This window comes from Varroa destructor, unplaced genomic scaffold, assembly GCF_002443255.2.
Source record: "Varroa destructor unplaced genomic scaffold, Vdes_3.0 BEIS01000007.1, whole genome shotgun sequence".
NCBI lineage: Eukaryota > Metazoa > Arthropoda > Arachnida > Mesostigmata > Varroidae > Varroa > Varroa destructor.
The window spans coordinates 35,936,224-35,962,951 of record NW_019211460.1 but is presented as its reverse complement, the minus strand read 5'-3'; the positions used below and the strand labels follow the sequence as shown (position 1 = coordinate 35,962,951).

At 41.3% G+C, this 26,728-nt stretch overlaps 2 long non-coding RNA genes across 6 annotated transcripts; one reads left to right on the top strand and one right to left on the bottom strand.

Moving 5' to 3' along the window:
• Nucleotides 1-3,382: 3,382 nt before the first annotated feature.
• On the top strand, nt 3,383-25,555 carry LOC111254473 (uncharacterized). 4 transcript variants are annotated; one of them, XR_015317143.1, is made up of 3 exons: nt 3,383-3,557; nt 15,740-19,140; nt 20,086-25,546. It is a non-coding gene; the product is annotated as an uncharacterized LOC111254473 (long non-coding RNA). The 4 variants fall into 4 exon arrangements; XR_002675041.2 differs by having other exon boundaries at nt 21,575-25,527; XR_015317145.1 differs by having other exon boundaries at nt 25,148-25,525.
• Nucleotides 11,720-14,844, bottom strand: LOC147754649 (uncharacterized). 2 transcript variants are annotated; one of them, XR_015317147.1, is made up of 3 exons: nt 14,359-14,844; nt 13,710-14,011; nt 11,720-12,440 (listed from the first exon to the last, which is right to left on the bottom strand). It is a non-coding gene; the product is annotated as an uncharacterized LOC147754649 (long non-coding RNA). The 2 variants fall into 2 exon arrangements; XR_015317146.1 differs by having other exon boundaries at nt 13,710-14,844.
• Nucleotides 25,556-26,728: the final 1,173 nt, after the last annotated feature.

Sequence of the window (26,728 nt, the reverse complement as noted above, 5' to 3'; positions counted from 1 at the left end):
GATCGAAATCCTTCCTATAATGTGGTCTTGATGTTCTGCTAGCCTGTAATTCAACGTTCAAAAGCTGGAAATATCGACGTAACTGATGTACTAAGGTGGCGGTGTGCACTGCAATAATGCGCAACTTACGTGAGAGTTACGTGAGGTATCGCACACATAGATCATAACAGTAGCGAAAACCCGACGTTTTTCGTGTTGAGTAACAATCGTGAAATTAATTGATCGGTATAGCAGCACGATGAATGTTATTTATTGCCGTCTATGATAAAAAGTAGAATTTCATCGCGGAACTTTTTTGGGAACAAGCTTGGAAGGGACAATTGGCACGTAGAAACAGCTGTAGCTTCTCACACAATGTTGACATGAACGCGTACAGGGAGACGCAAACTTCCCTTTACGATACTTCGAATCGATTGCCACATTTCTACGATTCGATGTAATGCTAATCGGCACGCTAGTCTTCGGATTTACGTGCGCACACACGCCCCATATGAAAGAAAATCCCACCTACTTCACAAGAGTTGCCACTGCAATGGTCCGTGTCATTTTGGAGACTATTGGACTCGATATAGCCTAAGTCAATCTTGATAGAATCCGCTATCGGGCTTCATAACCTTCATCATATCTGCTGAAGCCGCCACTGTGCAAAAGGAGCAACTCTCTAATCTAAGTAATATCTCCACTCAGTATAGATAGATACATCGGCTGGCAGTACGAAACTTTATGTACCTAGATAACGGTGTCTAAACGTAGATTATATCTACGATAGAATCGACCTAGTTGAAAACTCGGCTACTTTTGCATACAATTGCAACGATAAAATTCAATTGAGGAAATCCATCCTTTTCCTACATAATGAAAAATTATTATCGATTTATTCAATTGAAAATAGGTGACACCTGCACACGAAATATTGTACGCAGACATTCATCTCATCACAGCTAATGGCTGGCCTGCGTAATTAAGAGTTAAGGCAAGGCATATGCGTTATATATATTCTTACAATATCCTTTTTAACTTTTACCTAACTTTCTTTACCTTTGGGACAATGCAATACAGATGGGAACGTAAGCAAGAGATGTCCTTTCCCATTTAAAGCCTAAATCAGATCTGCTTCGAGAGACCAAATCGCGCACACAGTTTACTTTAATGAATATTTTCATTACACAACTCACGCTACAATGCCATACCTCAGATTTAAAAGCAACTTCAAACCGCATGAGTTACTCAGCCGATTCCGAACAGGAACGTATTCTAGTCAGTACAATCGTAGAGGCACGTATTGACATATATGGACATAGAGATGGTGCAAATGCGTCTCGCTCATTGTAAGCAAGCGCTAGGATTAGGTGCGCGGAATTAGCAATTGGGCATTGACAGGTTGTTGAGCTGGCGGTGGGTCATCTGGGGCAAATCGTAGATGTCCACAATGGAATCTTATTATAGTTGAGTGGGCTGGTTAGAAAGGAAAATCGACAGATGTCACCGGCAGAGGGCGCCGTCGAGAGTGGAGAACATCGGAAGCAGCAGCCGAAGGCCAATGCGAGGGGGTAGCAAGAAGCTGGGAGTTTCATTTTGGGGCGAAAAGGCACTGCCGGTGGTGACAGGTGAACAAGCGAGACGAAAGATTGCACTCACGTTCACAGGAACTACTGCTGCTGTTTCCACAGCCGCTGCTGCCCCAGGCCCTGCTGGTCCTACTGCTATTGCTTCGGACGCCTCTACGCACTGTATGCTGCCTTACGAAAACCGACTACGGCCGCCAACAGCAGCAGTAGCAGCAATAGTAATGTAGTCGAGCCAGACAAACCAGGGCCGGTTTCACCGCACAACTAGCCGGCCATCATCTAGTTTGCTACGCATAGAGAAATCAGGCAGGCATTGCTTAATCATCCCGCCCTTTAGCCCTGGGTTAGTCGTCATTTTCACCGGCGCCGTTGCCATTTCTGGTAGCATTAGGTATAAAGGTTGATCCGTCAGTTCGTTCTGCCGCTGCTGTTGTTAGTCGACAGCGAGCTTTCATGTTGTAGATGCTGCCTCGTTTCGACCACTGTCGCTGTTCCGCTATTTCAGCATCCATTGATGGATACGTGTCGATCGACATCGCTAACACAAACGCCCGCGATAGATCATAGAAACTAGAGCGACATAATTTCACTATTAATAGATATTTGATCATTTACCTTTCCGAAAACATTTTTTGTAGGAAAAACAACAACAAGGTTAGTTTGTGTGTCGGCATACTGAGGTATGTATGTACACGAACGGCTTCTATACGAGTTCAGAGCTCCGCAAAATATAAACCGAACGGCCTCAAGTATTAGGGCCTAAGCGGTTATAAAAAGCGATTAAGAGTGATCGTGTAATGTTTGTTTACAGCAATTTATGAATCACTCAAATCAACGCGTCACTGATATTCTTTTACATTGGTGCTATGAAACTACTGGGTTGTGTACGAAATTGTAATGTTCGTCAAAGAAACCTGCTTTACAATAGCTCTGTGGTTTCTTCACAACATCGGCACAATATGTCCATATTTTTCCCATTAGCTGGAGTTCTTTATTGAAACGCGCATATGACCTATATCTGGTCAAAGACACAGTTCTTTCTTCTTAAACTAACAGAATGGGCTACAACTGAAGCAATATGCGGCTATGAGGTTGTTACCCCCCTGTGTGTAGCGTCAGAGTGCTAATCAGTGCCAAGTACCGATTGGAAACAATCTTCAAAAATCGGTACTCCACGCCTTGACCAGGTGACCAGGCACGTGTAGGAAAGCCCTTGTTTCAGCTGTTATGATAAGTCAAAATAAACGTGTTTGTCCAAAACAGAGATACTTGTGAATGAAACTAGATATTACTACATCATAGACATCTACCTGACCAACGCAGATGTCCCTGAATAAACGGCATGCGTCTCTTTCTGTTTACATGTATATGGCTGTACAATGAGCTGCGTGAATACCCTTTGAAGCGTTATGTTTGTTTAAGCTCATAGCCATACGTGGTAACCGAATCAAGGCGAAATACGATCGTGAATCATTTGAAACGATAACGTATATACTAGGAAGCCCGAATATTTTCTATTTTCTTGGAAAATAGTGCCAAGGATTATGTTCTGCGGCGTCGGAACTGTGTTAGCTAGATGGCGATAATGGGAACTATTATAGAAAATCCTACAGTAGTTGTACTTCTATTTTTCGCGATGTACACTGTTGTGCAATTGAGTGTATCCTCGCACGTCGTTGGATAGGCTTGTCTTCCAGCGAATGCGATTCTAATCAGCAACCGAGCGGGTTCGTTGACGTTCCTTATCTTCCTAACCCTCTCCATTGTTGTGTAAATGTTGACATTCATCTATCATGCCCGTCCGTCTTTCGTAGAGTAGGGCAGTAGACTTTTCTTCATGCCTCTCTGGCAAGTCGAGCAGCGTTCCTGCAGTAGAAAAATTTAGCCAACGTCCATTCTCTGTGAGCAACTCCAGCTTCTCCCGACTATACTGCAACCCGGTGAACGTGAGGGTTTCAACTGCTAAAGCTTGAGGCCGCTGGCGACAAGGTAAGCATAATGTTACTCCCTAAAAAGCGAATATACGATAGATGTTTAGTAAGCAAAGTAACTCCCTAATTTTCAGATATATAGCGGTTTAGCTATGCATTGTGATCACTCTTGCAGTAAATACACAATTTTCATAGAAGCACATTGTTCCAAAAAAAAAAATTCTGGATTCGTTTCACATGCTGCATTTAACCGATAGCTTTTTTCCCTTCCAACGCTAGCCTCAATGCTATTGCACATATTACATTGCTTACGTATTGGGCGTCACAACATATGCGGACATCGTGTACTCTTCTGAATAGCTATTCCGACAAAAAAAAGTTGGCCTATACCTGGGGCGTTCATGGTGCTCTTGTTGGGTACCGACGGGAGCTTTGTTAAGCTCATCTTATAAAACTCAAACGCTCTATTATTACCTAGCCTGTTGGTATGATTTGACACATCTTAGAAGTTTATTTGACATAAATATACCTAGCCTATAAACAGTAACTGAGTGCACCTCAACTTTGATAGTCGTTCGTGTGGATAGATGCTTATCGACGTCATGGTCTACAATCATCTATACCGACAAATTCGTAACCTCTTCTCGTGCCGTCACATAAACCATTATTCAGATGTAACAAACCGCGAAAAATGTCCGACTCTTGCGCGATGTAGGTCTTCGCAGACTGCTCGCATAAGCATAAAATTGATCAGGAATAAAGTCTGACTCATTAGCTGCGGCGAAATGGGCCGAGGCTAATAGACGTGAAATAAGCGTTGGGCTTTTTCGGGGTCCTGCCAAAACCTGGCAAGTTTCCAGATGTTTCAGTCCTGAAGGGCACAACCATTCCCCCCTCTCTTGTTGAGCCAAACAACTCTCCCTAACTGATTGTTGTAAGCATCTTAATTATACTACAAAAATAACATTGGTATTATTGTGCTCGTTAGCTCTAAGTAAGCCACTTCCTCAAGCTGGCTCACTAGGTCGGAAATAGAAAGGCTCTATAGAGTATCACGAGTGATATGACAAAGAGTACGACGGGTGATATGAGACCGTGTGTAAACAACTTTCCCTGATTGTAGTGTTACTCGATATGCAAAATTAAAAAAAAAGTTGTTTGAGCTATTTTGTAGAATAGCAAGTTAGTATGTTACGAGAAGGTTATCATTTGGTAAATCTGAGTCGAGAAATGCGCTTCTGTTCTCTGTTTATTTGTGTCAATGTTTCTTTTATTGATAACAGCACAAATAATTTTCATAATGCCAGCTATGTTTTTGTAATGCGCGCGTTTATGACGGGTCACAGGAATTTTTTGTTTAACAAAAACAATTGTTGTAAAACAATGCGTATATATAACAACCACACAAAATTGCTAAAGTCTTGTATACACGCATACATTCAAATATAAGCAAGCTTGTTGATGTGTGCTTTCATTTCTTTTTTCATTTATTTTTACAGCCCGTTTCAACCGCCTTCATGATTAAGTGATTATTAAAAAAATAAACTTCGGCAAATCAGCCACGCTGGTTGGGGTAGCTATTTGTGATTCAGAAAGTATATAAATAGTTTTAGGGTTTGTCTTTTATTTGTAGCCCTAGCGAGGGACACTGTTGTCGCATGGCGTAATTTTTCCAGCCGTGCCCCAATATCAACACGCTCTACGCGCGAAATTTTAAATTTGAAAATGCAAACGTGAAAATGATTATTGTCAGGAAAGCAAATTTACGTACCTCTAGCGCTAACGTAGGACGCATCGATCCAACAGAAATAAGTGAAGTATAGAAGTCGTACGTTTATCGAAGCTCTAAGCTGAAGTCATAAACATTTACATACATATACAGAGACTACACTTTTCAATTGAACGTCTTCATAATTAGCCATTAACATCGTGACCTCGTAACAGTATATACGATTCAGTTGATGTCTATCAATGTGTTAATGTCTAAATGATAAGACAATTTAACGGAGCGAGGTTTTCAAACGAAGTAAAATTAGGCTATATTATAATCTTTTGGCTACGTCTTAGTAAATTACAAGACCTACATTTATATGCGTAATATGCATTGTAACTTTGGAGAATCGTCAGCTCTTAATAAAGTTGAAACTAGCAAACTTAATAATTAAGAGAGTCTTTTTTCAGACATAATAAACTATATAAATGAGTTAGTACTCTAACTACTAAGCTTATTGCTAACAGAAAAATGGACGCACGTTTAAAAAGGACTCCGAAGAAAACGTTTGTCATCACTAGAGCGCCTAATCGAACAACAATTCGCCAGATATTTGAAAGCATATAATATCGACTTATGTTTGTTTATCCAGAACAACTCTCGCTCTGTTTGTAAAGACGTTTCCACACAGTTTAGTCCAGAAGGTTCTTTTGTCAAACATAGCCTTTGCCCGTTACTAAGGGTCCGTGCGTTTTCCATCTATGCTAACTTCTGCTCTGGGGCATCTGTTAGATCCATCGAGTTCTTCAAGTATATACTGCTTGCCAGGAGCGAAGTAGAATTTTTCGCTTTTTCTTGCGGCAATCTTCTCGTCGATCCTAACTGGCGGCCACAGAGTCAAATCGATTGAGCCAAACTCGCTTTTTTTTTTGTCTTTTTTTTTATCGATCGTAGCTATCTTGGTGCCTTTCCGTCGTTTACTTCGGCAATCACAATCGAAGATCTTAGGTGAAGCAAACATCTGGCTAATCTCGCATTTTCACAAATACTCAGTTCTCTAGTGCAAACCGCACTAAAATGCTAGCTTTATGATATCCTCAGATACTGAAAAACTAGAGATAAACTGCAAAATTGGTGGTCTGTACCGCCAAAACAAAACATTAGGGACACTTTTTTTGCTTATGGCATTGACTTTCTCTTAGAAACTTAGTAACTGCTGTGTAATGACTATTGATATCGCTGGCAAGCTCGTCAGCTAGAAGACAATCATTGGGTTTCTTGTATTTTCAACGTCTCTTCGACTTCATTTCGTTACACTCGCCGTTTGTATTGTATAAAGAAAAACATAATTCATACATACTTACATAGAAATAATCAATTGTATGCTCTTCGGCGTTATTATGATTATTACCAGAATATCCTCTTTATTTTACTATGACACTTCAAAATTCAGAGCAATGATTGTTAGATAGAGAATTATTTAACCAATACCGTAAACAAAGCGGTTTATCGGTCCGCCTCTAAATTTTGCTTTGCATTTCAGTAGAAACAAGGGTTTGCAAGTTCCAACAAGGCCTTATAAACACCTACCGATTAGGCTCGAAACAGATATGATCGGACTATCTGATCTTAACAACTGTATGTGTCATTTGATAAGCAGTACATCTAAATGAGCCTCAGTACAAACGTTGAGTAATCTCAAATATCTGGATCACAACTATAGTGTCGCTCATACACACTCGTACCATCTTTTTCTGTGCTCTTTTTTTTTTTGAATACGTACTCTTTTTAATATTTGGAAAATGACTATGTATATTTCGTACATAATGTTATAAACATAACCCGTGTTGCGTGTTACTAATCACCCTGCCCATTAGCATTACATCCGCTATTCGCGATTAGGTTTATCAACCTCCACAAAAAAGGGCTCCTTTCTTGTCAGCAGTAAACGATATTGTAATGCCGGAGAAAGCGCTTCATTGCGTCAATGTCTCAAGTTTCTAATACCTCGTTTCAAAAAGCCCAAGAGCGCCTCTTGCCTGATCCACCCAAAGAACTTGACGCCTTTGTCTCCCGTACTCCGCGAGGAACGCGGGCTTCACTTCATGATACTACCTGATATGATGTGTGTGCGTAAAAGCGATAGAAAGGACAATTAGTAAACATACCGTCTCTACTCTCATTACTAGATACGACAAGCGGGGAAAGAGACTTTGGTGCGATTCTCGAATCTTCCAACGGTTGGCTTTTTCTAACCGCTGTCTCGCTGACTTCACTGCTTGAGGATTAGAAGTGGGGAAGGAGGGCAGAAGGGACAGTGCTGTACGTCGTTCGATGCGGTGCTATCGTTTGCAACTGACAGACCAATCCAGCTCACGTTGTTCTGCGGAACTGAAAAGAGGCACGACGGAATCACCTAAACATTTATCTATTCATGAGTGAGTGAGTCTCCTAGGGCCGTTGGGGAGATAAACAGTTTCAAACCGGGCGGAAGTGGTTTTAACGAAACCACAGAGGCACAAGGTATTATTGGAATTCATTTTGTTGCCTGATTTGAAAGGCGCATGGCTACGCATATGGACATCCGATTTTTCATGCTTTTCACAGTGATGCAAGCGATACAGGTTACAATTAACGGCAAAAAAGAGTTTACATCTATTTTCGTACACTGAATCGAAGCGCGATACACTGACCAGCCCCATTTTTTTCTCTATCAGTATCACAAATTCCTTAAGGTTAAGCAATTTCTGAGAGAAAGGTGAGAATGTTTAGTAGCAGGGATTATTATTAAATAGGCTTGTTGAACTTTTTGGGTTTGCAATACGGCTCTACAATTGCGGTTATCGCAAAGCCCCAGTTTGTTAAGCATCGCCCCTGAGTTGAGAGTGAATTTTAAAGGGGAAACTAGTAGAAGGTGCATATATATAGCTTCATAATAGTTAAAAGCAGTAGTTGAATTGCTATTAATCCTATATTTATATTTGACCAAGCTGATAGAGTGGTCGACTTCAGCTAATTCCGTGAATGGCCGTAAACAAAGATTTTTTTTTGTTACCATTCTATCATCGAGAAAGCGCCACTAGGACAGGATAGGTTTATACTGCATGCTTAACACAGTAGCTGCCGTCTCTTCATATGCCGCCTTTAGGCGTGTTTCAGAAATCAAGGGTATTATCCGGTAAATTCATGGTTTTACGAATTTTCAGTCACTCAGCTGATTGAGCTGGCAGGTCTCGTGCAGACTTTTCTTTAATAAGATTTAGTATCTTACCATGGAAACAGGGCTAGGAAAGAGTAAGCATGGCCTTGACTGCTTTGTTAGTAAAGTGAAGTTTGCTCAAAACGTGATGTTAAGCAGGTTACTGAGAATCCAGCAGACATCGTCATCGATATCGCCATTGCGTCCAAAACCCGCCTGCGACAATTCATTTCGACACATCAGATCTGATATATCGACAGGGAGTACGTTATCCATTTTACAGTAGTATTGGCAGCCGAAATCTTTACGGCCCACCATCGTACGAAATCACCGTGCGTGTAGCCAGGAGCGGAGCATAAAATGCTCGGTATAGCTGACCTTCCAGTTGCGGTCCAAAACAGTAAACTTGAAATAGTTCTTAAAATATCGCCGAATCATTCAAATCACTCATAAGCTTCGGTAAAACGTTACTATAGTGCGTGCGTACTAGATACCTGTTATTTGTAGAGGAGTTATAATACGGTGTCAAGGCTATCCTCAACCCGCTCATGCGGTGACCTAGCGTATATCGGCCTTTTTGCTTTAGATGCCTATTCCTCGGACCAATTGATGAGAACTGTTCTGCTACCTATCTGACGTGCAAACCAGATCATCACTAAAAGATCGTAACGTGCAAAAATGTGCGTTTATTATCAAGCCGTCTGCCGCAACAACAACAGGTAGCATCGTAACAACTGAGGATAGAACAGCCGATAAACTATCAATGCAATCGTCATCACAAGCACAGTGGGTGTCATGATGACCCTCCTGATGAACGTGCGGATAGCGGTGGTAATTCGAAGGACGACGCAGGAGATGAGGTCAGGAACGGAAAAGAGCTACTGCGATAGCAGCCCGTTGGCACAAACAAAAAAAAGGAGCAACACAAGGACGAAATGAAACCTCTACGGACCAATCACTAGATCTCAAGACAATCCCTGAAAAAATAATCCTGTCTATAAGATAACGTGATCAGTGAGTACACTTTGTCATGAGGCCGCAAACGTTACCGCAATGCGTATTAAAATTTGGGACATTAAAGCAAAAAATTAATATCGGCAACTCGTAAAGTTACTAAGCAGAAGTAAAAGTGTTTCGAACGCTTCCTTAAATAATTCTAGGGTTGCCATATTTCCAATGGACGAGTTCCGACAACTCGCTCGGAACGAAGCGGTGATAGTGTGCCTTTATGCGCTTACGAGCCTTTAAAGATGCGATCTGCTAAATGCTTTCCGTCTAATAAATAGCTACGAGTGTCTTTGAAAACACGAATGTAAATTCACCACTTGCAGACGAGAAACTCTAAGATTATGTAGCATAGCCCTCTTGCACGGGTCTATTATTTGTAATTAATAGAGTAGGCTCTCTCGTGATCAAGATCACTTCAACAATTATACGATCTCATCTGTGTCTTCTCGGATCCTGCTTGTTGAGCCGTCGAGTCTCGGAGAACCTAACGGTAAATTACAACTAGTTTTAATGGCACCTTTTTCTCTGTTGGGTGTTTGAAGACGTGGATTTGGCAGTCTGTTGTTCACACAGCATTGTATAATTCTTCCGACGTTGTTGTCCCAGTAAAGAACTTTATCCGTAGCAAGCAGCCCACTCTCTAACTTCGCTACTCCAAGCGTATTCTTGACAAGCTTAGAAAAATATATGTCCGCGATAACATTTATCAAAAACGTAAGAACACGTCCTAAAGAGCTACATGTTAGTCAAGAGGGCCGCAGGAACATAGGCGAACCTATAACGCCCCACTTTGACCCTAAATCGTTTCGACGTATTAAAAGGAATTTCCTACCAAGTACAATCTGAAAAGCACTAATGTAGTAACTGAATTATTACCTTTCTTTTTTGTAAAAGTAAGTTTGTTTTCGGGGGCTTAACGAGGCTCTCTGTTATCGCTTGTTTCGGCGCTACTTCCAGAATATTCCCTACGTCTTCTATTTCATTTCACTGCCATTGCCGAAGAATTAGTTGGCCGATTTCGTGTGCCTGAGAGATCCGATTTCGCTGAATTTGCTTACTGTAGCTTCAGCTAGAATTTCCCACCAACCCTTGAACGTAATTGTCCACGCGATGACACACGTCTCTCACCCACCTCCTCTTCAGGCGTCTTTCTTTTCGGTCCTTCCATGGTTGAAGATTTTTCGAAGTACCCCTTTATCCGAAGCTAAGGGTGGCCATAACAGTCCAACAGATTATCGACCAACGACTCTGATTCAATTCGGCGCGATGGGCCTTGGGAAGTGTATCAAACTAGATCTTCCTTTTGAGCATAGATGCTTTTCAAATTCAAAATGGCTTCCATCACTCGCATGTCTGTGATCTTGTTTCCTCTAATACCTATAGCTCTATAACCGGTTCTGGAAGTAGATGACACGCCTCTTTTGCACTTGTGGTTACGAAAACATTTGACACTCTCTTGTATGACGTTTTTAAAGAAATACATGCCTATAATGACCTTTCGTGAGGTTTCTGCGATCAGCTTAAGTCTATTCGGACAGTCGTTACTACCTATACGAATTGATACTACAACCTCGAGTGAGTACTAATTCCTGTTCTGGGCACTTCTATATTTATTGCTGTCCTGAATGTCCTAGTTGCTCACTTCGAGCCCCGCGAAAATATACTCTATTTTGTTTCTCTATCTATCTGCGATACTATTTACGTTTCGTTACAAGTTGAAACTGGGATGTTTATAGAGCTTCATCAGCAAACAATTCAGTCAATTTTAACGAATAGTCGTCTCGGGTGAAAGACCAGCCTGGGTCAGTCCGTATTGTAAACTACGTCTGAAACGCTGATTTCAATGTATGTGTTGTTTGGTCCTTGAGTTAAACGTTTTCCCAACCTATATTTTTTTAAATAGATCCCTTTATAAACCGGTGATTACTTATCAGGATGGCTTCGTGGTTTCCACGAATAAGTCATTTCATAAACGATGCCATTCGGATATTGTTTAGAATATCAAAATTGAGCATAGCTTTCGTATTGTTTCAAAGCGATATTCACTCCGACGTTGCCTGATGTACAAATCAATGTACGAACCCGTCATGAATGACCCAATTTCCACCGTCATCGACAGCTTTAGGTAGATACTGTCCCAGAAGTGCATATAGTTTCATATATGTGATCAATTGTCTGAGTCACCCTTTATTCCCTGTATCAGAAATAAAATAGTCGTCAGTGTTACGAGCTCGATATGTTACAGACATCGCGATGTGATTTTCAGCTGATCCTACACTCTTCATATTGATGCGGCTTTAGGTTTGTGTATATGAACAGAGTTTATTTACAAACAACAAAAGTTTATGTGGCTCAGCAGACTATTGTCAACGCGTACATACCTGCACCGTACAATTCTCAACCGACCGAATTAATCGTCGCCTAATAAAAATAAAATTCCATAGAACGAAAGTCTTAAAACGTCACATTGTTGTTCAAATAACCTCATTCTAATATAAGAGATCGTACTTTTGTTCAGTATTCTTTCGGCCTGCGCACGTTCCGTGCATTAGGGCGGGCGGGAAGCCTGTCAAAGAAGCAGCTCATCGCTCATTACACGTTTAGCCGCGGGGACCATTTTGAATATACGTCTAGGTAGATGAACGTATAGGATCAAAGTTTAAAAATCTTCACTCCGGTTAAATATGACCGCGCGGGTAGCTGTCATACGCACTTAATTTACCGTAAGGTGCAGGGCAGTCTTCGTTATAAAGCAATAGAATTGAATATATTAAGGTGACGACTGAAGGCTTGTTAATTGTCAGCTGCCGCTGAGATTTACCACCATGAAAGAAATGTGCTATACCTGATGACAACCAAGTAAAGGTTCTTCTTAAAGGTGTTATGTGTACGTCAGTGTACGCTCTAGAAACAAAAGATACATTTCGAGGTTTATGTTCGGTATTGCTGTTAGACAGTAGATGGCTTGCTCCCAGCGCGAAACATACCTACGCGCGGGTTCGAATCTAGGCCCCGACGTGTCCCTAGAATCAGCAGGCAAATACGTTAGCCACCAAGCTATCACGAGGATCGTAAGCCCATATCTATATTATTAGCCTACAGTAGCCCCTATTAGGCAGACCTCATGACGAAGTGAGAACTGCCATCTTTCTATATCCATTATGTACGTTTAAAAGGTACAATGAAACTTTGTTCCACATCATCAGTCACTAATGCATCGGACTGCTTTGCTACCAAGAGCTTCTTTTCTTGAAGGTTTCATGATGCCAATTGCATCTAACTGTTAACAAACATAACTTCGTAGTCACTGATCGCTGCAAGCTAAAATTAAAGAAGGAGTATATCAGTAACTTATGCTTCTGAATAAGTACTGTGGGGCCAACTTCATAACGTTAAGCTAAATAACTTTAATCTGATTGAAATTTGAGTTGAAACCTAAAAAATTGGATAATAATAATCAAAAGATTTTATTTCTAGTAATTATTAATATTATAAGTGCAATAGAAAATATGGATAAATGTGGGTACCTATTTATGGATATTTCGCAGTGGACTTGAGATGGGTTGGGCTAGATAAAATACAACTTTATCATTGGATGGTCCTATAATATTTCCTAAAGCACGGCCCGGACCGCATCAAATCATCTAGCTAGAAAACGGTACGGACCAATCGAGTTTCCGAAATGATAAATCATACAGATGGTAAAGTACAGATACATAGAAAAAATAATTGTTATATCAAACTCTGTGCAGTATTTTCAGTAGATCTAACTAAGCCTTTGGAAGATTATTAATACCCATACCATAGACTTTCCATTAATAAAACAAATTAGTCTCGACTGTTTTCCAATGGATCATAACTAAGTCGGTATTTGGCCTTTCGTGAACATTCGTTTCAAAATAACATAATAAACACCATAACAAAACCCAATATCGACGTTGCAAAACACAGAAATTTGAGTTTAAAGTCAAAACTCAATTTATTACTTAGAGTCTCCAATGTTGGACGGAAAGCTGGCATGAAAAAAGAAACAGAAAATACAATGAAAGCCTTCTTGCAATACGAACGCTTAACAGAAGGGTCTCTTTATAAAAACACATACACACACATATAGATGTATATGTGTTTTAATCTTCAAGGCTGAATCCTTGGCCACAGGGGACGTGATTGTAAACGGTAGACCAAGTCGGTATTTCGAAGCATTTACTCACAAGGATCATCTTTAGGCTAACTGTCATTTTCTATTGAACTTCTACGGAATTTATTTTTAAAGTAAATACTTAAGCCCTTACCTTTAAAATTTCCGCAAGAAATTTGATAGACACTAAACACGTTCTACTTGAACTAGTCATGCCAACCCTTGACAACTGCCTTTACAGAGCGTAGGGCGTACACATCTGTTTTTATTGTACGAAGAGGCGCATGCTCCTATCGATCCAGGTTTCGAATTATACATTTAAGTGCTCGCTAACACCTCACCGAGCCTCTTCGATATCTTGTAGCCGTGAAAAATCGTTGGCCTTCCTTACGCTGGGTTACAACAGGGCAAATCTGACGCGTTCTACACTGAATATAGCCAGTAGACAGCTTTACGCTGAAATAATACGATCAAAAAGAAAGCAGAAATAGCTTATTACGGATGTTTAACTGCTAACTTGTATGTTATTGGATATTACCGTGTCCTATCGCCTCGGTGCTGAACTTCAATAGTTAACTATAGCCGACTTTGGGTAAGTTATGCATGGTTTGATTACGAAAACAAACACTCGGAGACTATTTTGGTCATCCATCGGCCTAAACAAATAATTTGGACCGATCCACACAGTATCCTTATTTTTTTCCCTGTTCGAAGTCGGTAAAAAAAGAAAGACTGTCCAGCAGTGTCAAGGATGCTGCATGACGGCGTCAGACATCGGCGAGGCTCGTTCTGGTCATTCATACTTGGGCGTTTTAGGCGAACCGCCAGACAGCCATCAACCAGCTTCTAGATCATTCTGATGTTAGGTCTAGTATTGCTGTTGGGCCGTCGACAAGGATTCGTCGTCCTGTTTTAGCGGAGATTTAGACTGCCGTAGTTACAGTGTCACTGCTGCTGCTGACAGCAAGCGATCGCTGTCGTACGATGGCGGCACCCAACCCCAATGGGGATGGGCAGCTCAGGGAGATGGCCACTTTCTCGAAATCTTCCATTAATCTTTCTCGCCACCCGCTGGCTGTCGTCATGGCGGTTGTGGCTGCAGTAGCAGCGTAGTTTTTTGCTTTCGGATGCTCCCTCAAATGGCACAGGACTCCTGTGGCAACGGCGGCGATCGCTCCGTTCATAGAGTGTTTTTATTGTTGTATTTATGTGAAAGGCGTCCGTTTACGAGATAACTCGAGGTCTAGAGTTAAAGCAGTAGCAATAATGACGGCATCAGAGCCACCAGCGAAAACTGTAGCACCAGCTGCTGTAATGACAGTTATCCTTCTTCGTTGAGAGAGTTCGAGAGATGGGGAAAGAGCCTTTGAGTAGAACAGTGGTAGCTATGCAAGGCGGCTCCCTCAACGACGAACAGCGCAGCGAGGGAAAGACAGGTCATCAATAGGTGAACGCGCTAACTATTCAATCGAACGGGTGGCTACCAACTAACAACAACCTCCATCTCTCACTAGCGACGACTAACCGACCAGCAAACGTCGAACGTGCATTTCAGACGCAAAACTCGTCTGACGAACGTTTCACGTAACAGCTAATATCGGTGGCTACGGCTTTTGCTTTTGACTTGTCGTTGTGAAATTCTAAAAAACCCGATAGTTTTAACGTGACTCACTGTCTTGAAATCGCAGGCCATCCACTAGGTACGTGAATTTAACATACGACATTAAACGTAATAATATATCACTGATAAAGAATAGAAAACATACTAAAAAGTTTTGGTGGGTGGCAGACAAGTCGACGTTATGCAATTTTGAAGGAAAGTAAGGTGCATGTTTATTTAGTATTGGCTACGCAAACTTTTTTAGATGGTGCATAATATTCTAATTAATCAGGCTAGTTATCTCAAGTATGCTCCTTCGTTCGACAGAGAATTATTTTCATTCTGTATTGTAACTCATTTTCTACAATTAGCGAATAGTTTGAGTACGTAACTTACAAGAGTGCCCTTAGAGACGGTGGATTCGTTTTTATACATTTTTGTCTAGTTGGCGCTCTGCGTTGGTTCAGATTTGACGCTGTTTAGAGATTCATTAGTTCACCCGAACTATCCTCGTTCTTTATCTCTTCATTTTGGCGTCATCAGCCCGTTCATTGCCTTGCTAAGGATAGCTCTTTCATTTCCAGGGGAATCTGAACGATGAGGCCGACAACGGACTCATCCAATTGCTCGTTCAGCGGCTTGCTATCTCTATTGCTGCTGCAACTCATTGTCCGGCATGACCTCAAAATGGCGACTAAGGGAACAGACCTCGCTGGGTCGAGAACCGGCAACAACGCACTGACCAGTTCTGCCTTACACACACGACCGGCCACGAGCCAAAGAGGAGAGGAAAAAGGACGCGCCATCATGAGGCAGCTTGAGGACGACGACGTGATGAGACTGGAATGGAGTGAAACGCTACAACGGCCTCGACCTTCTGGACCAGTTAGCTCGCTTGGCTTGTCCGGACAAGTCCTTTGACCCAATACGCGTACACACGTACCAGGCCACGAACATCACCATGGTCATCACAGTCATGATCATACCCCTACCCATTAGCATCAGCGCAGCGCAGCGCAGTGGTATGGCCAGTAACAACGGCCTCAATCAGCAATCGAGAAAGCAACTTGTCCAATCGCTTTGTCTTGTTGTCGTTATATCACAAAAAGGTAGTTCATCGTCATCATTTCAGTCTTCTGTCAGTAGTAGCAGGAAAAATATGAGCGCTGATTCCGCATAAAAAACGAGGAACGAGGGAGGTCTCGTCTTGTTACATTGCTTTTGCAGGCTTCACTACGAGAAGCGATTGCCTTAATACACTATCACTACTTTTAAACGAATTCAGTTGAAAAAATCTTGTTGGCTCTTCTGAAGTAAGTTGACGATCAATACATCATAAATATTATGGAAGTCGGGTGCACTGCTGTTATATAAAATTATGTTTACGGACATTGAAAGCACTAAGTGCTGGATCTTCCCGAAGATTATCAGGGTTGACTCCTTAGGAGTTATTCTGACCCCTTCCTATCGTCACTTGCTGCGAACCTAGAAGACTGCTTCATTTGGCGGATATAGCACATTGAGTATTCTGAATTGGCTCAGGCAGATGGAAAAAGAGAAAAGGGTCCTCATCAACGACAACATTCATGTTTAGAAGCTTACATTCAGCTTGCCGTAATTATATATTTGGTAATCTAGTAAAGAAACGCACCTCCGCTTTCGGTTGACTGAATAGGAAGGACTTCTTGAGTTCGTTGTAAGCGATACATAAACTGTAATGAATCCTGTCTGAAGTGGCGGCTTCGGAGTTGTCACAGCCGCGGTAAGAACAGTTTTCCTATCGGAGATTTGAACTCAGACTCGCTCGTACGTTTTCAACCGTATAAATCTACTCGATCAATTGTATTGTACCATCTCAATGAAGTACTGCAAAAGTATAATACTCTACAGGTATCTATTGTGCGAGAATTGGTAAGTAATCATCGGTAAGTTGAGAAATTATATTGAATAAGTATTTCGAGTTTGTTAACCTAGAGTGCTCGACGCGGTATCGTTCAGAACCGGTTCAGACGAATATACACAATTAAAAGTTTGATCTATTCATTTGCCCACGGATCTGTGAGTTAGCACAATGGAGTTTTCCTGAGAAACCCGATTAAGTCGAATTAGCATAATTAATGAGGTAGCTGTTGCATGTTGATATGTACTACCAACTAAAGAGATTTAACACAAGAGTTAGCAGATTACTGGCATTAAGTGAGCACATATACTTAAAAAGTTTTTTTCCGTTAATAACGAAAATAACTCATGTCCCTTTGTCGAATAAACTACATAATAACTAGGCGAGAAATAAAAGTAAATTTAAAGTTGACTGTATGTGGCTATACGATTATTCTGACGATCAATTTCAAATTAACGGCTATTGTAATTTTCAGTCTTCCATTGTTTGCGCAATATCCGCTCAACGTCTATCTGGTAAACAAGCAGATTTTGTGCATGTCATTGCTTCGTTGAGTTCGCGCGAAGGTTTTCAGAAGATTTGCTTCAGCATGGTCGTCTTTTTGCTTACGTTAGCTGACCTATGACCTGCATTCGTATGGAAGTAGCGAAACGAGAAAAACGCGGAGCTCGAAAGGACGTACGCAGCGGGATGTTGACTGAGCGTTGAAAGTTCGGTGAGCCAACGGCTGGACTCCGCTTCTTTTATGCAACATGAACGTCGCCGTTTCGCCTATCGAGTATAGGGCAATTTGCCAAAAGCCCCAAGCTGGTAAACAAAGGCGGTCTAAGGCAACCTTAGCACGAGTTTCACTACAATTTTTTTTAAATTTCGCAAGAGCGTTGCTTGCAAATATTTGCCTATAAAGGGTAGAAGGCTTCCTAAATGTTGGGTTTGGCTAAGTAAACTCGTTTCAACATAATGTTACGATGAGATTGAACGAAGATTCGAGCGAGAATATGACGAAGAGCTGTGCTCTTCTCGCATAAACTCTAAAATTAGCAAATACGGTTTGTACCAAACATGTTTGTTGCAGCTTTACCTAACGAAACACATACCTTTAATTCGAAATGTACGACGCTCATTGGTGATGCTTTCCCATCCAAAGCTTCTAGCCACTTATCTAGACGTCGTTGCTATTGTGTTGTGTCAGTCCGAGTGACCCGTTCACAATATGGTAAGCTGTTACGTATTTCAGAAAGCTGTCCGGTCTAGTTACCTAATCTATTGCATCGCCATGACGTCTGGCCGCATGAAACCATTACTGTTTTCAAATTACAAAAGAAGACGTTGCATTTAAATTTATTTCTGGCTATAACTGTATCGCATCCAGACAGCTTACGGCATCTGTTTAGAGGCGCAGGATAACTTGTACATGCACACGGTTGATTGGCCTGAATTCGTTCGTGCTAGATTTGCGTAGCACCGCATTCAGCACGCGGGTCAAAATGGGGATCGCGCCTCACTTACTGCTGCTACTACAGCCTCCAAGAGATAGGCGCAAACTTCACCTTGCCACTATCGTTCCCGTTGGGCCTAGTCGTCACAGTTCCAAAAAGATACAGGCCGTCGTACAGTATGGCTATACGCCTGCGTCCTTTTACGTGTGCATGGTTCGATGATCAACCTTTTCAGCCTTGCTACTTGCTGCTTGTTTGCCCCTGTTTGTCTGACCGACTTCCCATCTACCAGGTTTTCCCGGTCCAGTCGCAGTGGTAGCAACAACTGCTTGTACTAACGCTAGCTATAGGAGCAGCAGTGGAGGCGGAATCAGCAGCGACACTTCCGGGCAATTTAGTCCAGCTGCCGGCGACGACCAGACGAACGTACGTTCGAATCATTGTAGTACTTACAGTTTGAGCAGGCAACGAATGCACCGCGACGGCCCGCACTAGTCAACAACGGACGAACTGCTAAAATCGCCGCTGGTCACTGTTACAAGATGGACAGTTTCCTTAACAGTCCTTATCCAATGCCGATGAACCGATCTCGCGTCGCAGGACTTGCATCCTGCAGATACAACGTCTAGAACTTCCCGTTTGCGAGGTAAAGGCATCTTTTCGGAACACATATAATATAAACATCATTAAAAAATTACAAAACCGCAGCTTATTTCGAAAACGAAAAATACCCCTTAGGGGGCAATACAAACTGTTAACATTACAAATATATACGGCTTACGTACGTAAAAGGCGGCCATTCATAATTTCGCATTACACGTAATCATCTTGCACTTGTTGTTGGGCTGATTATATTAGCCTCTATGCAGACATGTGCTATATCATCACGATAGTGCCATAGGCACCTTCATGATGATATAGCATATATACGGTCGGAACGTTACAGTCATCTACGTGTTATAATTCATGTTTAGAGAGATTAAGTTTAGTTCTACTTCTTAAATCACCAGTCAATTTTACAATAGTTATTTATCTCTAAGTTTAGCTTCAGCGTTACAATGGCAAAGGAATTGGAAATTTATCACCATGTATGTGATCATCATCTATTCACTCATTGTATATAGGGGGTCGGAGCTGATATTGGATAGCGAAAATTTTCGACAACAATTATATGCGTGCGTATTGTAAAATTACGTTACCTCCGTTATCTCGATTGCTCGAACATTATTTTCCTCTTCGGAGCTGTTCGGTAAGATAAGCTTATATATCTTATGAACAAAAGCAAATAAACTTCGAACATTGAACTTGTGAAAGTTACATGATCGCACAAGAAACAACCAGAAACAAATGTATCGGTTTATCTCTGTCGGGACAATGGCAAAAAAAAGTAAGCTCTTGAAAGATTAACAAGATCTAACGTGCAGTAGCTGGGGGAACGGTGTCATTTTCTTAAAACCTAAGAGATCCACTTTAGTGGTCCATTGGACTGAATTCCAATGGAATTCCGGTATATAAAAGGACTTTTTTTTTGGCGCATTGTATCACACGCTATATCGCCGACCTTTTGCTAAAGAGCCTGCCTTTTTTTCAGCGGAAGATGATTAAGTGCGTATGTGAGGAACGTCATATAGATGCTGTGTCAAATAGTCCTCGAGATAGTTCAGTGGTAACGTGTCTGCATACTTGAACACATGTGAACAGATGTAACGCAATCGTATTAAAGACAATTTGTTCCTTGCTGGGGGAAGTCCGATGTAATGATTAACGGTTATTCCGGAAGTAAAATTCCAAGATATGAGAGACAAACAAAGATAGGGAGAGCTACATAGCACCAGTGATTTTGCAGAAACAAATTCAGACGCGGAAACCTATACTAGTTGCTGGACCTCACACGGAATCTGGCGGCGGAGGTATTGAAAATGAAGTGAGTCGAATGCTGGGTTAGTACTTGTTTCTTTTCCCTGCACAGATCCAACACCCCCAACGGTGTGCTCTAAGGAAACACGTTTGTTACATGTTTGTTTGCACTGCAGATCTACTTACGCAATAGATTGCCTGCGGGACTTATTGCAGCGACCCTTATCCTTGCATCATCTTTCTGTACAATAACTTCCCGTCTCACTGGTGCATAAAAGTGGCAAGGTTTAATGCTAAAGCCCTGCAATAGATCAACCCCCAGCTAACAATACCTCACGGCGATATATGCATACACATACATATCCCTATAGTCGCATGTTTGCGCTTACATTACGGACTCCTTCTGCCGATCAATATCGGTTAGCCTTGTAAACTGCTGTATCAATATTGCCATACGTGGAGTGACCACTCTAGTATTCGTTGCAAATTTTTACTCATAACAGTCGCTTGCCGGCTGTTCACCGAGTCTCTTTTAAGATCCAGCTTTTATTCCGAAGGGCGCCAGCGTTGGTTTGCCAAAAAACCGCTCACAAGGCTCTCTGACGGAACTAATGACCTGAAAATGGAACTTCTATTTTCGGCGACCTTGGGTTAAGTGTGTAAATGTATGTTGACCGCTAAAATGCATTAGAGAGCAGTACACGGCATGCCAGAATGCACAAAGTAAACACTTTCTTCGCTAATCCTTCGTTAGACGGTGGTTAAGGACGGCAGAGTAATTATTGAGTGAGCAATGTCGGAACGTATGATACAAGACTCGCACGGATATTTAGATGACGTGGAACTCTAGAATGAAATTTGGTACTTCGTACTCAAACCGGTAGGTGGCGGAGAATAGAGGGCAATATAATTAGGAACGCTGCTGTTCCTTACGAATAAGGCCTATAAGTGCGACCGGAAAGTTCAGTGGGACAAATCTTACGGCCGTTTTCGAGCCTCTGCGAAACATAAGAAGTTATTAAATTAGCATAGTACCAGAAAAATAAGCCTTCATTACCTTTCAGGGTCAGCTTTTGCATCGATGTATTAGGAACATAATGTAAATAGCCAAACATATGAGGAGAAGCCGTTTCCACATGTGCATCTACACACAAACATCTTGCCAGCGGCAGGTTTTACCAAATCTCTGCGGCTGTTGGTAACCGCTGTTGTTGTTGATACAGGCGCAGTGACCATGGATTCCGTTCGTTTTCTAAAATTCGATACGCGGAGGAGGTGACGCGGTGAGTCCTCCAGGCAAACTGGTGGTGACACACTGTATTAGCAATGTGTTCCAGTTGTGAATTATACACTATGGAACGACAGCCAAGGCAGCAGCAGCGGCGGGCAGAACGTGGAAAGGACTTCGAAGGAGAGAAGGGGTCGGTCTGGGGATAGGCCTGAACGCCGGTCCGGCTCCTGCCTGTTTCGGCAGTTCACAGGTCCCAGAGGGTATAGATGGAAATCGTTGAACGTGGGCAGTGTGAAGGCCTATCTGCATTGGTACCATGGTCATGCAAAGAATGCAAGAGACATGGAGCTTTTGGATCGTCACAGTGACCCGGACTACACGAAACAAATGAAGTACTTAGTACTCCTATTTCTACATCTGTTACTACTAAAACGGGAGTCTAGAGGTGGGGAAGGAGTTAAATTGAAATTGACGAGTGCCGGCCTTCCTATGCCATTAACAAAGGAGCGATCGTGTACTGAATTTGTAGTGAGAAAAAGGACAAGGCCGGTTGGTATACAGTGATGGTCATTAGTGATAAATACTTGCTATTACGGCCGCAGAACGCGGACTTTGTTAGTTGAGCCGAATTTGACTATTCCCGTATAAATAACGCAGGTTACGATATTTGCTTAAGTGTCAATCGACCGAATCCAGTTTGTTCATTTGAATCAAACCTAAGAAATTAGGGTTTCTTTTAGGCTCCTTTTAGTACCTAGCAAAATCTGACAACATGTCTCAGCGAAACTCTTCGAGTGAATTTTATAGAACCTGGAATAATGTGGCAGCGCAAGCCTAACTGGAACGTAATTGATCAATTCTATTAACATGCTAACTGTAATAGACGAATATATGAAAAAAAAAAAAAAAAAAGTTACCAAACTTAGAAATAAGTTCCGTCGATTTTGTTTTCCTCTAGTCTCGATCCAAACGGAGCGTCGTGGATCACGCTGAACACGGCCTCTTCACGCTTAAATATAGATGATCATACGCCGTCAAGGTTACTGACAAATTTTTCGAAATCTGGTTCGAAAAAGAATACACACTGTGCCCATGTGTTTGATTGTTTGACCCTCGTAAAGTAATCGGATTAGGTTGACTCTTTTGAGTCAGACGAGTTTCATTTTGGGAAGAGCTGCGTCTGCGATAAAGCCTCCTTTTTTCCTAAAGAGCAAAGCTTTTTTTTTTCCCTATAAAAGGAAATGTTAATTAGGCCAAATTGCCGGTTGTTTTTTGTGATATTCTTTATAGCCGTCGAGAGTTTCCACAAAATATATCTTAGAAAGCCAAGACTTACAGAGCAGGCACAATACTGGATTTGGAAATAACTTATAATATAAAACATCTTAATATAAAACATCTAAGTTTTATATTGTTACTGTTTAGCTGTGCAATAGTGATTTTTGCCGATATGATTTGCAATTAATCACATATAAACTATTTCAGCTAACTTTTTTTTCCTTACAAGAGGTAGGGGCGTGATTCTCAACCTATTCAAATCGGAGAATAGTCATGAAGCTCGGAGCATGTTGGCCTATATGACTGATGTCCTTCGGTTAGATGAATACCTTTTTCGGATGATGAAATTAATTAAAATGGAAAAGCAATCCAGTACTTAAACGATAACACTATTTCTATTGGAGAACAATAATTGGAGAGGAGGAGTTGATTGGGGTTGATTAAAATTTTAATTAAGTTTAATTTTACAATGTACGTTGTTTCATATCGGCAATTTTTCAATTAGGCTTAGCTGTTTTCCCGATTATATCGATATGAATATGATAAATAAAATAGGAGGCGGAATTATTGCAGCAAAGTAAGCAATCGTCGCTCGAACAGGACAATAGGACAACTGCAGTAGAAAACTAACGGAATCAGTAATGTTAAGTAAGACGAAGTTAAAAAAATATCATTATGTATAGGGACAACAGAATAGATATAACAGGATTTCAAGAAAGCTGCAACTGAACGTACGGCCGTAACTTGGAATCGGCTGATGGGATAACTGCAGCGTTCATAATTTACATCAATGCGAAGACGGAATACATGGTGCAGGTCAACTGCAACGGAACAATGGCCGCTAATATATTGACTAAGTGGTGCTGAATTTTCAATCAAACTATAGTTTGTTTTTAGTTAGATACGACGCCAACCTGTCTACCGCTAGTACTACCTACCCGTCTATGGGATCCGTCTTGAATAATCGTCTTTATATAGTTTTTTGTTTGAGAGGTATGTTTTTTTGGCGAACGTTACCGAAAAAAATAGCAGAAAAATAGCAGACAGACATATACATCGAGATCTATTGTGGGAAATATCCACAGCCAAACAAAAGCTATCGCTGACCTGAATCGATATACAACCAGTGCCTTAATACCCATACCATGAAAATGGCAAAATAGGACAAACCTCGTACGGCAGTAGAGTGAGAATGCTTGAACGTTCTAAGCGAATTGCTAATACGTGTTAAATGGACAGTTACAACGGACATCTTAGTAACACAATTAGTATAAAAACGATTTTTTCAAAAAAATACCAAAAAATTAAAGAAACGTTCGTCAAGAACCACTTTCCCCGCGCTAATTGTTGAGGCTAATTGATCTCAGTCAGCCCAGTAAAGATGCAACACATATCCTTATAGTTAAATAGATATTTCAGCAGAGACAAGAATGGTGAAACTTAATTTTGGTAATTGTTTAGAATGAAAACATTTTACATGCAGGGCTACGCAGAGGATACTTTTGCTACCGATCGGGAACCCTATGGACCAAATTGAAACGTCACACATACGTTGTAGGTTTCTAGTCTAAGATGAAATTTTAATTTAACGTGGTGTGCTATAGGAAGTTTTTTTTATCTTTATAGCACATACCGATACAATCCACAAGATGAAATAATAAGCAGTCACTACTGGAACACGGTAATAGACTACAACTCTACTGTAGTCGAATAGTTGAAAATGTGTCGGTAAACAGAAAGGCTATAGGTCTGCAATCGATCTGTTTATGTTCAAACCTTTGATCTCTGGTATCTGAGTTTATGTTAAAAGAGATATAGCGCCAATCAGATCCATTTTTCTATTAGCTCGGATAGGGCAGCCGTTACGGACAAATGACAGTGAATGCTATACGCGAGAGATTTACTTGAATAGTTTACATGTACAATAATTCGTTTATTGGCTTGCATAGAATAACTCAAACATGAAACAAGAGGTCATTGCGAGAAACCGGGACATGCGTTCCGCGTGGAATACGGTCTGTTGTAGCTAGCCTAATATAGAATAGCGTGACTACCTTACAATTGACAGCATTTTCCTCTTCATATCAATCAACGAATTAGGCTGGGTCTAATAGTGACAAGTTAAACTAGTTGAATTAACAGCGACATAGATACGGGACGAGATTAGCAATCCGTTTATCTACCCCACTCTATCTGCGTGTACTCCTAAAACCCTGTATCTATATGCATGCGTTTATACGACTCAAACGTACGCTATAAAGCAGTCAGACACAACTTATTTTTTCAGGGTCGAAACAGTTTTACTCGGAGAAGTAAGGTGGAGCCGACTAAATGAATACTTACCTGAGGAGTTCACTTTTCCCACAGACCGTAATGTTAATATTGTATGCAATTGACCATTACTTGCGTTTCACCGTCGCGAAAACATTACAGTTATTGAGAATCTGTGATTTTTTGTAATTCAATTGTAAATAAATAGCTTTTGTCCAAACTGTTTATAGCTCATCAAATATGAAGCGTGCCAGTTTTTTTTCCTGTATAAGAAATAATTCTAACTAGACTTTTAAGGAGCAGGGTACATGCAGTGCCTCAGCGGATTGTCTAATATAAACTAACAAAGATATTGGAGTATTCCACTAGTAAAGCGGTATCGTTCCCGCTGGGTAACCGTGAACTAGATATTTTAATCGGAGAGTTGCACCAGGAGGGCAGAACGTACGAGAACTGCAACAGGACGCCTATGGAAGCGTGGGAAAACTATCGTACATTGGTTTGAGCTAGATTGAGCGTGACTCGTCTCAGATATTAGTGTAGGCCGATAGTAATAACTGCAAGTTGAGACATTTTAACGAAAGAACGAGACACATGGAATACGGCAAATGCCCCTAAATAAAGTGGACAGAATCAGTACAACGGGATAACGTAACTAGTAGTGCAGGATCTCAGGAAATTCAACTAATTAAACTCTGTGTATGTTAGCGCAGGCGTTTCGCGAATCGAATACTTACAGATAAGAACAGACTAGTAAAATCGTAACCAAACGGATGGGGGCGGCGGGGGTTAAGTGCAGTGAGTTAATCGCTATTGTACATTGCGCTTCGCCTTAGGCAAGTCGTACTACCCACAATTCGTTAGATCACCAGAAAAACACCGCCGTTCCGTCTAATTTAATACACGTCTAATGAAACCTATTTTACGGTGCAGGATGAGCCCCCCCTCCCTGTCTTTTGCCATACAGCTGTCAATTCTTTTGTCTGTATTTAAGCCGTTAAGCATTACTTTCGGCGGCTTTTTCTGTATTTCTCTCTAATTAATGTTCATAAAACGACATAATAGTATTACTTTTTCCTGCACCAAGACAAGCCTCGTTTTTTCCATAGAGCGCAATGTTAATTCATCAAAATTGTTGGATACGACCGCAGATCGGCTAATTAATCTACGCGGCTCGCTTCTTTACGTTATGTACTGTCCCGTTGTGTCGTGTTGGAGTTAGAAATACAAGTTTAACAGTATTGCATAAAAGACTACTTGTTTAACTAGCTCATACGTGGAATCTGTGATCCGTTTCACTGCGCTGAAACAACATGCTCTGTTAACATATGTGCCCAAATTGTGAAACTTAGAACTTAACTTGAGCATTTATGAGAAATTCCCGTTGTGCAGAAACGTGCACTCAATTAGAGTTACGTGTCCAAGCTATATTATGGAATAAGCCATGAAATTTTACCCCGTTAGGAGTTTATAATCTAACGACTCGTCCTAGCGTGTCAAAAGCACTGTGGGCAAGAGCGACCGCCAAAAAGGACCGGTACGTCAACGGGGCGACGAGAGTTCCCGACAATGCAGAAACAAATCATCATAGTACAGA